Genomic DNA, 11,689 nt, shown 5'->3' with positions numbered 1-11,689 from the left:
ATTGCTGTGACACCTTCCAAACTAGTTTCTCTATCCATTTGCTCATCAGATCCTGAACCCAGAAATCACCAAAATCAGAAAAGTACCTCAAATCAAGTCTCCTCACTCTGATTTCACTTCAGCTGAGGCCGTCAACAAATGGGGTTGTGCGATAGCCTACTGACTCACTCCTCTGCTTCAGGTCTCCCTTTACTCTATTGAGTGTCTTTTGTAGTGTAGTGTGCACTACCGCACAGATTACTTGCACAACAAAATAAACAAAATTGATTATCTCACTATCCTGCTTAAACATTGCTGTCAATTCCCATTAGAAGTCAAGGTTCAAATCCTGGCAAGAACAGAAGGAGACTTCTGGGAATCTCAGCTGGGCAACACTGTGGAAGATCAGCCAACATGTGCTGATTAGATATTTGGTCAACATTTATGTAAAGGAGTAAGTGTATTGAATGGTATGTTAAGGATGGCTATTTGTGCCACTATTTTAAATATATATATATATATATATTTTACATCTATGCTTCAGCATTTTTACAATTTCATATTAGCCCCAAGACCAATAACATTTATTTGGTGAAGTAAACCCTTTGTAACTTGTATCTTGCTTTGTTTCATAGCCTGCTCACTTCACTGCCTCTACTCACTCAGTGATTTTGGCTAACAATGTTTTGCTGTCTCTTCTTCCTCGTGCTTCTGGAATCACGGTTTGCTGCGAGCTCTGTTTTCTTTAACCTCAACCTCTTCTATGAAAACCCTTAGCCTTTTTACTTTAATAGTCACCTGACCGTCTGCCAAGCAAATAATCTAAAATAAATGAACGTAAGCACATTCTGGGTCATCTAGAAGAACCCCTTATTGCTGAACACTGGCATACATTATCAACAGTTGCTTTTGTATTTACATGCACACTGACGCCAGAGAGTATCACTTTACTTGTTTTGGGTTGATTTGAAATGGAGTCAGACTTTGTAATTACATGGTCTGATACCAGGTGTGCTATACATCAGTGTTTTTCAACCAATGTGCCGCGGCACACTAGTGTGCCGTGAGACATGGTCAGGTGTGAGTATAAATACATTTAAAAACTATATTATTAACTATATGTATAATATGTACTGTGTTAGAGTGTCATTTTGTGTCATTCTGGTAGGTGGTGTGCCCCAGGATTTTGTAAATGTAAAAAATGTGCCGCAGCTCAAAAAAGGTTGAAAATCACTGCTATACACAATACAGTTTCTTGGTCGTTATAATAAATTGGTGGGGGAAGTAAGTCGTCCCGTAGTGCAGAATAAGAAAAGCTGCACTCAATATGCCATTCGTGTTCTGAACTGTGATTTAGTTTTGGCAAAACAGTATAATGCATAAAATTTAATTAATGCTGTTAATTTATTAGTTTCTTATTGTTTTGGTTTTATAATTGATAAGCGTCTGACCTGTGGTGCACAGTGGATAAAGCATCAACCTGGAATGCTGAGGTCACCAGTTTGAAACACTGGGCTTGCCTGGTCAGAGCAAAAGTTTTCTATTTTGATGCAATCCAATTTATCATTTTTTTTTCTTATATGGATTGTGCTTTGGTGTGGATTCTAATAATTATTTGCCTATGTATAGCTCACAAACACGTTCTCCTATGTTTTCTTTCTAACAAGTTTATTATTTTAGACTTTATATTTACATCTTTGCAACTACTACGAGTTGATGCTCCGGGCTTCCCAATTCTCTCTCCTTTCTCTCTCTTTCTGAAAATCAATCAAAAAATTAAAAAAAATTAATTGGTAAGCACTGTACACCTAAGGCACTCATTGATTTATAGCTCTACTCTTGTTTGTGTTTAAAAATATTATAATAAAACTATTTAAATTAACATTGAGGGTACAGTTTTTCCCCTTTACATTAGCCTGTAATAAACAATACAGAATGATCCACAAAAAGTCTCTAGCCATGGCCAAATAGCTCAGTTGGTTAGAGCATTGTCCTGAAGCACAGAGGTTACCGGTTTGATCCCCAGTCAGGGCACATACAGGGAAACATCTATGTTCCCATTTTTCTCTCTTGCTCATTCTCCCTTCCACTCTCTCTAAAAAAAAAACAATTAATATTTTTTTAAAAAAAGGTCTCTAAATACTATCCTGCATAAAAAGTATCAGCGCTTGATGGAAGGAATAGTTAATTCCAGATTTGAGATAGGAAATAAATCAGATGAGATTGTGTTGTGTTTTTGTGTTATTGAGCAAGAAAACAATCAGACTAATGGGATCCTGTCAAAATATACAGAGCATCGAAACATAATACGAACTGCAAGTGATTGAAATACACTGAATATATTAAAAAAACAAAACCCCGAGTTTAAGAATATTGAAAGAAGGAAATAGTGAAAAAGCCACTCCACCAATCCCAAAGAAAACACTATTTGAAGCAAATAAGACCAACTCTTTATTCTGACAATTACCAATTAAAGGAACTCAGTATTTTATTCTGCTTTTCTTATCCAAACTATTTCAGGACTGCCAAATAGCTCTTATTTGATGAGAGCAAGTTCTTCTTTGCACAGGGATGCAATTAATAAGTGTAGAAAATATAGATAGAAACATAGAAAATCACAATTTTATAGCCTCTAAAGAAGCAAAAGATCTAGTAGTGATCATCAGCGGGTGAAATCGTAGATGTAAACTTTACGAAGGTTCTCAACCTGTCAACACCTGAACCTTCTAACCAGTTTCTCGGCATCCTGACCAGTATTTGTTATTATCGCTATTTTTTACTTAAGCTCGTCTAATAGATGTGTAGTGTTATCTGAAGGTGGTGTTAATTTACATGTGTCTGATAGCTAATTATGTTGCATGTCTTTTCATATGTTTATTTGCCATAACCTCTCTTGCTAAGTGCTTGTTCAAGTTCTTCCCCCATCTTTTAATGTGATTGTCTCCTTACTGTTGAGTTTCAGAGTTTTAAAAATACATATTATAGATACAAGTCATTTATCAGATGTGTAACTAATAGATACGTTTGTACCCATCATCACCTGGTCTTTTTCTTTATGGTGACCTCGGCAGAGCAAAAGTTTTCTATTTTGATGCAATCCAATTTATCATTTTTTTTCTTATATGGATTGTGCTTTGGTGTGGATTCTAATAATTATTTGCCTATGTTTAGCTCACAAACAAGTTCTCCTATGTTTTCTTTCTAACAGGTTTATTATTTTAGACTTTATATTTACATCTTTGCACTACAGTATTTTGAGTTATTCTCTATAAAATGTGAGATTTAGGTTTGGTTCTTTTTTATACTTCTGGTTGACGAGAGGTTCTAGCATTTGTTAAAAAAAATAAAAACTATCCTTTCTCTAATGAGATTTTGCACCTTTGTAAAAAGTCAAATGCTCATATTTATGATGTTTATGTGGGTCTATATCTGTGCTATTTATTAGGTCCCATAGGTCTGTGTGTATCTATCCCTTCAACAAAACCACACTGACTTGATTTCTTTAGCTTTTTAGCAAGTTCTGAAACTGGGTAGTGTGATTCTTTCAACATTTTTTTTTTCCAGAATGGTGTTAGCTATTTTCATTTCTTTTAGTAGCACCTTGCCTATATTCATAAAATATTCTACTGAAATTTTTATTGACATTGTATGAATTTATAGATCGCTGAAGAAAATGGATATATTTACTTATATGAATTATTTTGATTCATATACCACAGTATGTCTATTTATCTATGTGTTCTTAGATTATTTCATCAACATTTTGTAGTTTTTAGCATTCAGAGTCTATACATATTTTGTTAAATTTATACCCAAGTATTTCATTTTTGAGGGGGACTATTGCAAATGTTTTTTTGTTTGTTTGTTTGTTTGTTTTGTATTTTTCTGAAGCTGGAAATGGGGAGGCAGTCAGACAGACTCCCACATGCGCCCGACCGGGATCCACTAGGCTAACCCACCAGGGGGTGATGCTCTGCCCATCCAGGGCATCGCTCTGCTGCAACCAGAGCCATTCTAGCACCTGAGGCAGAGGCCACAAAGCCATCCTCAGTGCCTGGGCCAACTTTGCTCCAATGGAGCCTTGGCTGCGGGAGGGCAAGAGAGAGACAGAGAGGAAGGAGAGGGAGAGGGGTGGAGAAGCAGATGGGCACTTCTCCTGTGTGCCCTGGTCGGGAATCGAACCCAGGACTCCCGCACGCCAGGCCGACACTCTACCACTGAGCCAACCAGCCAGAGCCCAAATGTTTTGTTTATTAATTTTCTGTTTCTATTTGTTCTTTGTGTTTACTTTTAAAGAGTTTGATTCTAATATGTCTGGGCCTGGATTTTTTGGGGTTTATAGTGTTTGGGATCTACTCAGTTTCTATTTTTAATTATTATTATTTAGAGGTAGGGAAACAGAGACAGACTTCACATGCACCCCAACTGGGGTCCACCCAGCAAGCCACCTACCAGGCTATCCTCTGCCCATCAGCTGCTCCCTTACTTAGCAACTGAGCTGTTTTAGAGCCTGAGGCAAGGCCATGCAGTCATCCACAGCGCCCAGGGCTAACTTTGCTGGAACCAATCAAGCCATGGCTGTGGGAGGGGAAGAGAGAGACAGAAAGAGACAGAGGGAGACAGAGGACGGGGGAGGGGTGGAGAAGCAGATGGTCACCTATCCTGTGTGCCCTGTTCAAGAATCGAACCTTGGCCTTCCACATGCTGGGCCGATACTCTACTGCTGAACCAATTGGCCAGGGCCTCAGCTTCTTTTCATTTGTGTATTTATATCAGATTATTTGCCAAATTTGTGGCATTTTCAGCCATTTTTCTTTGAACACTCTTTCAGCACCATCACCTTTCTCCAGTTCTTCAGAGACTTTGATTATATGAAGGTAAGACTTTTTTTTTTTTTGTATTTTTTCGAAGTGAGAAGCAGGGAGGCAGAGAAACAGACTCCCACATGCGCCCGACTGGGATCCACCCTGCAAGCCCACCAGGGGGTGATGCTCTGCCCATCTGGACCATTGCTCTGATGTGCTTGGAGCCATTCTAGTGCCTGAGGCAGAGGCCATGGAGCCCTCCTCAGCACCCGGGCCAACTTTGCTCCAGTGGAGCCTTGGCTGTGGGAGGGGAAGAGATAGAGAGAAAGGAGGGGGAATGTGTGGAGAAGCAGCTGGGCGCTTCTCCTGTGTGCCCTGGGCCGGAGGGACTTCCACATGCCAGGCGGATGCTCTACCACTGAGCCAACTGCCCAGGGCCTTGAAGGTAAGACATTTTGATGTTGTCTCACATGTCTCTAAGATTTTGTTTTTCCAATCTTTTTTATTTTTCTGGCTGTTCAGAGTTAATCATTTCTATTGGTCTAACTTCAAAGGTCACTGACTCCTTCCTTTGTCATTTCTATTCTTCTCTTGAAGCCAGAAAGGTTTAAAAGAGGTTTAGAAGATTGTTCATTTCTAAGATTTGCATTTGGTTCTTCCTGTATAGTCTGTTATTTTACTGATACTTTGTTTTACTTTTTATACAGAGACATAGTTTACATACTGTTTTTCTTGTGTACTCCTTTTACAAAAGAAATTAATTTACTTTAAGATTAATAAATACACCATTGTTTTATAAAATGGAGCATTAATTCCACTGGTAATTTATTTTAATGTTTGATTCAGGAATGTTCTTGATTACATTTTTCCCATAGCTGGTTTAAAGTCCTCATCAGAAAATTCCAACACATTTGTCATCTCTCCATTAGCATCTGCTGGTTATTTCCCATGTTAAATGAAATTTTCATGCTTCTTCACATGCTGAATAATTTGGATTGTGTCCTGTCCATGTTGAATAGTACAGTGAATCTCTAAGTCTTTTATTTTAATTTTTTAAAAATTATTTTTACAGGGACAGAGAGAGAGTCAGAGAGAGGGACAGATAGGGACAGACAGACAGGAATGGAGAGAGACAAGAAGCACCAATCATTAGGTTTTTGTTGTGACACTTTAGCTGCTCATCGATTGCCCTCTCACATGTGCCCCAACCGCGAGCCTTCAGCAAACTGAATAACCCCCCGCCTGAGCCAGCGACCCTGGGTCCAAGCTGGCCAGCGACCCTGGGTCCAAGCTGGCGAGCCTTTGCTCAAACCAGATGAGCCCGCGCCCAAGCTGGCAACCCCAGGGCCCCAAACCTGGGTCCTCCGCATCCCAGTCTGAAGCTCCATCCACTGCGCCACTGGCCGGCCAGGCTAAGTATTATTGATTTTTATTTTAACAGGCACTGGATTTGGTTAGGTCAAATGGATGGGGGAAAATGAGAGAGAGAAAAAATGTGCTTTTCTTTACTCCCTTTGAGCTTCAAGAATTCTGTTTTCCTCACCTCCAGCCAGAATTAGTGGAGTCTGCAGGGGTATCTCTGCCTCCCAGTGCTCACTTTTGGGTTTCAAGTTACATGGAGTTCAGGTCAGGGGATCCTGGAGAGGGAAACAAAGGTGAAAGTACCGCTACTTCAGTGGTACTTTGAGTTCTGGTTTTCTCTTTTGAGCCTCCTGCTGATGTTTACTTTTCAGAGTTCTCAAACAGCTTTCCATACAATCTGTTCAGATTTTGTACTTGAATTCAGTAGGAGGTAAAGAGAAGCATATGTTTACTCAATCTTACCTGGAAGCAGAAGTTGCAAAGGAAACATATTAAATTGTTTGTAATTTATTAAAAAAATCATATTTAAAAAGCTTTTGAAACCAGAAGTGCAAAGAATGATCACCTATATCAAAAGCTCTTGACAAACAGTTTGACTATGATAAGAGCAAATAATTGATCATTAGGGAAGACAGTCTTGACCAAACAACATTTTGGAGAGTGGTAGGGACAAAAGCTTGGTTGGAATAAGTTCAAGACAGAATTGGATGAGAAATGTAAATATAACGACTAGAAACAACTTGAATTAATTAGTTAAAACTTTAGAGACCTGAGTCCCAAAGGCCTATCATTATTCATTCAGTCAAGCAGTCATTCACTCATTCATCCTCATATTCATTCCATAAAGATTTTTTTTTTTGTATTTTTCTGAAGCTGGAAATGGGGAGAGACAGTCAGACAGACTCCCGCATGCGCCCGACCGGGATCCACCCGGCACGCCCACCAGGGGCGACGCTCTGCCCACCAGGGGGCGATGCTCTGCCCCTCCGGGGCGTCGCTCTGCCGTGACCAGAGCCACTCTAGCGCCTGGGGCAGAGGCCAAGGAGCCATCCCCAGCGCCCGAGCCATCTTTGCTCCAATGGAGCCTCGGCTGCGGGAGGGGAAGAGAGAGACAGAGAGTAAGGGGAGGGGATGGAGAAGCAAGTGGGCGCTTCTCCTATGTGCCTTGGCCGGGAATCGAACCCGGGTCCCCCGCACGCCAGGCCGACGCTCTACCGCTGAGCCAACCGGCCAGGGCCAATAAAGATTTTGAACGAGATGTTTGTAGACACTGACAATAGAGATGTGAACAAGACAGTTTCTGCCCCCATGGAACTTGCATGCTTAGAAAGATCTATTTAAGCTACAGGAAGTGTGAACTCACATGAACCACTTACCACGTTAGGGACCATGGACAAATATTTTAAACTTTGTAAAATGGGAATTTAAAGGATTCTTTACCCAAAGCATTGTGCACATTGGTGTGAGAATTAAAGTGATTGTTCTTATAAACATAGTCCAATGCTTAGTACCTAGTAAAAACTCAATAAATATTAGCTATTTTTATTAACCTTATTATCATCTTTACTAACAGAACAACTTGAATATGTCCCTTTCCTATAGTCTCTGCTGGAAATCTGAAATGCTTTACCCATGGCTGAATATTTGTGAGTAGCTGTACACTAGCTTAACTTTTTTCTGTGTGCTTTAGAATTATCCAGTGGCATGCTGCTAAACAGTCTTAGTGAAGACTGAAACCTTGATGAATGGTGTTTTCTGATTTCCATGGCGTAAATACTCCCATCACGGGCAATTTTTAGCTACCAAATTTACATCATTGAATGTGGACTTGAAAAGAGATGTACCCAGCTGGCTCTCATATACCACTGAAATACCCTCACTATTTCCTGAACTTCTATAATGGGAATCCAACTCACTTCAAACCAAGTAAAATTTAAGCAACCTGTGACCATCTAAGTACTACTTGCTGTTATGTTACAACTACTTTGGAAAACACTTTGGTAGTGTCTACAAAAGCTGTACATGTACATATCCTGATATCTAACAATTCCTCTCATAAGTGTATACCCCTCAATAATGTATGCATAAGCACAACGAAAAAAAAAAAAAACCATGTACACATTTGTAGAAACATTAATTTGAAATACCCCCAAACTGTAAACAAATGTTATGAAGTCATTCATTCATTCATCCATTCATTCATCCATTCATTCATTCATTCATTCATATTCTTTGAGGGCCTACTATATGCCAGACACATTTCTACTGTATCTCTGCCTTCTTGGAACTTACATTCCTGTTGAGGAATACAGATAATAAACAAAACAACTTAAGTAATAAAAATTTTTACTTTGGGTGATGGGTATACAACACAATCAACAGTTCAAATACTACAAAATATTTACCTGAAACCTATGTACTCTTATTGATCAATGTCATCCTGTTAAATTTAATTTTTTAAATTAAATTTAGCATGCAAATATAGAAAGTGCTGTGAAGGAAAAGGAGTGAGTGCTCAGGTACAGCCCCTCTGAGGAAGTGACATTTAGGTTGAGACCTACCTAAAATTTGAGAAAATTTTAGTCAGAAAACTCGGAGTAGAAGCAACACTGGGGGTCAGGGGAAGCACACATGAAGTCCCTGAGTCCAGAAGAAAAATGCTTGTGTATTTAAAAAATTAAAAGAAGGCCAGTGTGATTGGGTCGTGGTAGGTGAACGGAAGAACAACAGAAGATGGAGTTAAAGGCAGGCAGAGCCCAGGTCATTCCGAGCCTTGTAATGAGTTTGGATTTTATTTCTCAACATAAGAAGTTGTTGAAAGATCCTATTGATTCTACCTTCTAAATATTATTTGCGTTCTCCATCCCTAGAGCTCAAACCATTTCTCATTATTTCAAAAGTTCCCTAACAGGTTTGTTAACTGGTTCTGTCCCTTTCTTTCCATCTAAGAGATCTTTTAAAAACACAAATAGACTCACTCTGCTCTCTCTTTATTTATTTATTTTTCTCACAATTCCAGGCATTTTTCAGGCCCAGCCCCCAGAGAGCTAGGCAAACCTGGCCTGCTCTTCTGCTGGGCCTTCTCTGAGTTTTTTAAAATTTTTAAACTTTACTCAATAGTTCCATTTTATTCCACAAAATAAAGTTCAACTCCTTAATTAGTCCTGTAAAATGTAGTGTGCATCATGACTTTCGTGAGCTTTACACACTTTTACCTTCTTCCATGAGAATATGCTAAAAATTATATTTTGCGACTGTGTTGGTAGAAAACTGATATAATTCAGACTGCATGCATTATTATATATTTATTATTTCTTTTTCCTTCTGATTTTATTTTATTTTTGATATTTTAACAGCATTGTTTATTTCTGAATCCTATGAAACAAATAATTTTTACTTCATTATAGATTTTGTAAATGAAATTCACTGATTTAACTTTGACTAAATTGAAGGAATATGGATCAGTATCAAAATGAAATATGATAAAACAGTGAAATATTTTAAAATATAACAAAAAGCCAACTGTTGCCAAATATTGTTAAGTATATGACCAGTCTTAGCTTATCCAAAGGAAGTTATATATTTTTTAAATTGAGGTATAGCTGACATACAATATCCTCTTAGTTTTACGTGTTCATCATAGTGATTCAATATTTATGTACATTATGAAATGATGTCCATAAGTCTAGTTACTGTCACCATACAAAGTTATTACAATATTAGTGACAATACTACATATGCTGTACTTTACACCCTCATGACTTATTTACTTTACAACTGGAATTTTGTACCTCTCAGACTCCTTCACCTGTTTCACCTGTGAACCAACCGCTACTCCTTCCGATTTCCTGTATCTATGAGGCTGTTTCCATTTTGTTTCTTCATCTCTTTTATTCTATAGATTTCATGCATAAATTGAAGTCATACAGTACTTGTCTTTCTATGTCTGATGTTTCACTTAGCATAATGCCTTCAAAGTTCATCTCTGTTGTTGCAAATGGCAAGATTTCATTTTTTAATGGTATGTATATATACAGACATTTTATTTATTATCTATTATTTATTATGAACACTTTGATTGCTTTCATATCTTGGTTATTTTATATAATGCTGCAATGACCATAGGGCTGCATATATCTGTTAAAATTAATGTTTTTGGTTTCATTGGGTAAATACCCAGGAGTAGAATTACTGGGTCATGTGGTAGTTTTACTTTAATTTTTTGATTTCTATATTTTAATTTTGAATTGTTTTCCATAGTGGCTGCACCATTTTACATTCCCACAAACAGTGTGCAAGGATTCTCTTTTCTTTACATCCTTGCCAACACTTATTATTTTTTTGTCTTTCTGATAATAGCCATTTTGACAGGTGTGAGGTGATGTCTCATTGGGGCTTTTATTTGCTTTTCTCGATGATTCGCCATGTTGAACATCTTTTATTGTGCCTGACGACCATCTGTATGCCTTGTTAGGAAAAATGTCTATTCAAGTTCTTCACCCATTTTTAATTGGCATGTTAGTATTCTTGCTATTGAGTTTTGAATGTTTTTTTTTTTTAAATATATCTTGTATATTATCCCCTTATCAAACTATGATTTGCAAATATTATTTCCTATTTAGTAGGTTGCCTTTCATTTTGGCAATGGTTTCCCTAACTGTGCAAAAGCTTTTTTATTTGATGTGATCTCTTTTGTTTATTTTGGCTTTATTGCCCTTGACAGAAGAGACTAGTCAGAAAAATATTGCTAACAAGTATGTCAAAGAATTTATGCACTATGTTTTCTTATAGGAGTTTTATCATTTTAAGTCTTACATTTAACTCCTTAATTGATTTTGAATTTATTTTTGTATATGGTGTAACACAGCATTCACTTTTATTCTTTTTTTTTTTTATATAATTTTATTTTTTTTAATGGGGTGACATCAATAAATCAGGATACATATATTCAAAGATAAGTCCAGGTTATCTTGTCGTTCAATTATGTTGCATACCCACCACCCAAAGTCAGATTGTCCTCTGTCACCTTCTATCTTGTTTTCTTTGTGCCCCTCCCCACCCCCTATCCCTCTCCCATTCCCCCCTTCCCCCCCGTAACCACCACACTCTTATAAATGTCTCTTAGTTTCACTATTATGTCCCACCTACGTATGGAATAATACAGTTCCTGTTTTTTTCTGATTTACTTATTTCGCTTCATATCATGTTATCAAGATCCCACCATTTTGCTGTAAATGTTCCGATGTCATCATTTCTTATGGCTGAGTAGTATTCCATAGTGTATATGTGCCACATCTTCTTTATCCAGTCATCTATTGATGGGCTTTTTGGTTGTTTCCATGTCCTGGCCACTGTGAACAATGCTGCAATAAACATGGGGCTGCATGTGTCTTTACGTATCAATGTTTCTGAGTTTTTGGGGTATATACCCAGTAGAGGGATTGCTGGGTCATAAGGTAGTTCTATTTTCAGTTTTTTGAGGAACCACCATACTTTCTTCCATAATGGTTGTACTACTTTACATTCCCAACAACAGTGTATGA

This window comes from Saccopteryx leptura, chromosome X (assembly GCF_036850995.1).
Source record: "Saccopteryx leptura isolate mSacLep1 chromosome X, mSacLep1_pri_phased_curated, whole genome shotgun sequence".
Lineage (NCBI taxonomy): Eukaryota > Metazoa > Chordata > Mammalia > Chiroptera > Emballonuridae > Saccopteryx > Saccopteryx leptura.
The sequence above is the reverse complement of the archived record's forward strand: the minus strand, read 5'-3'. Positions refer to the sequence as shown.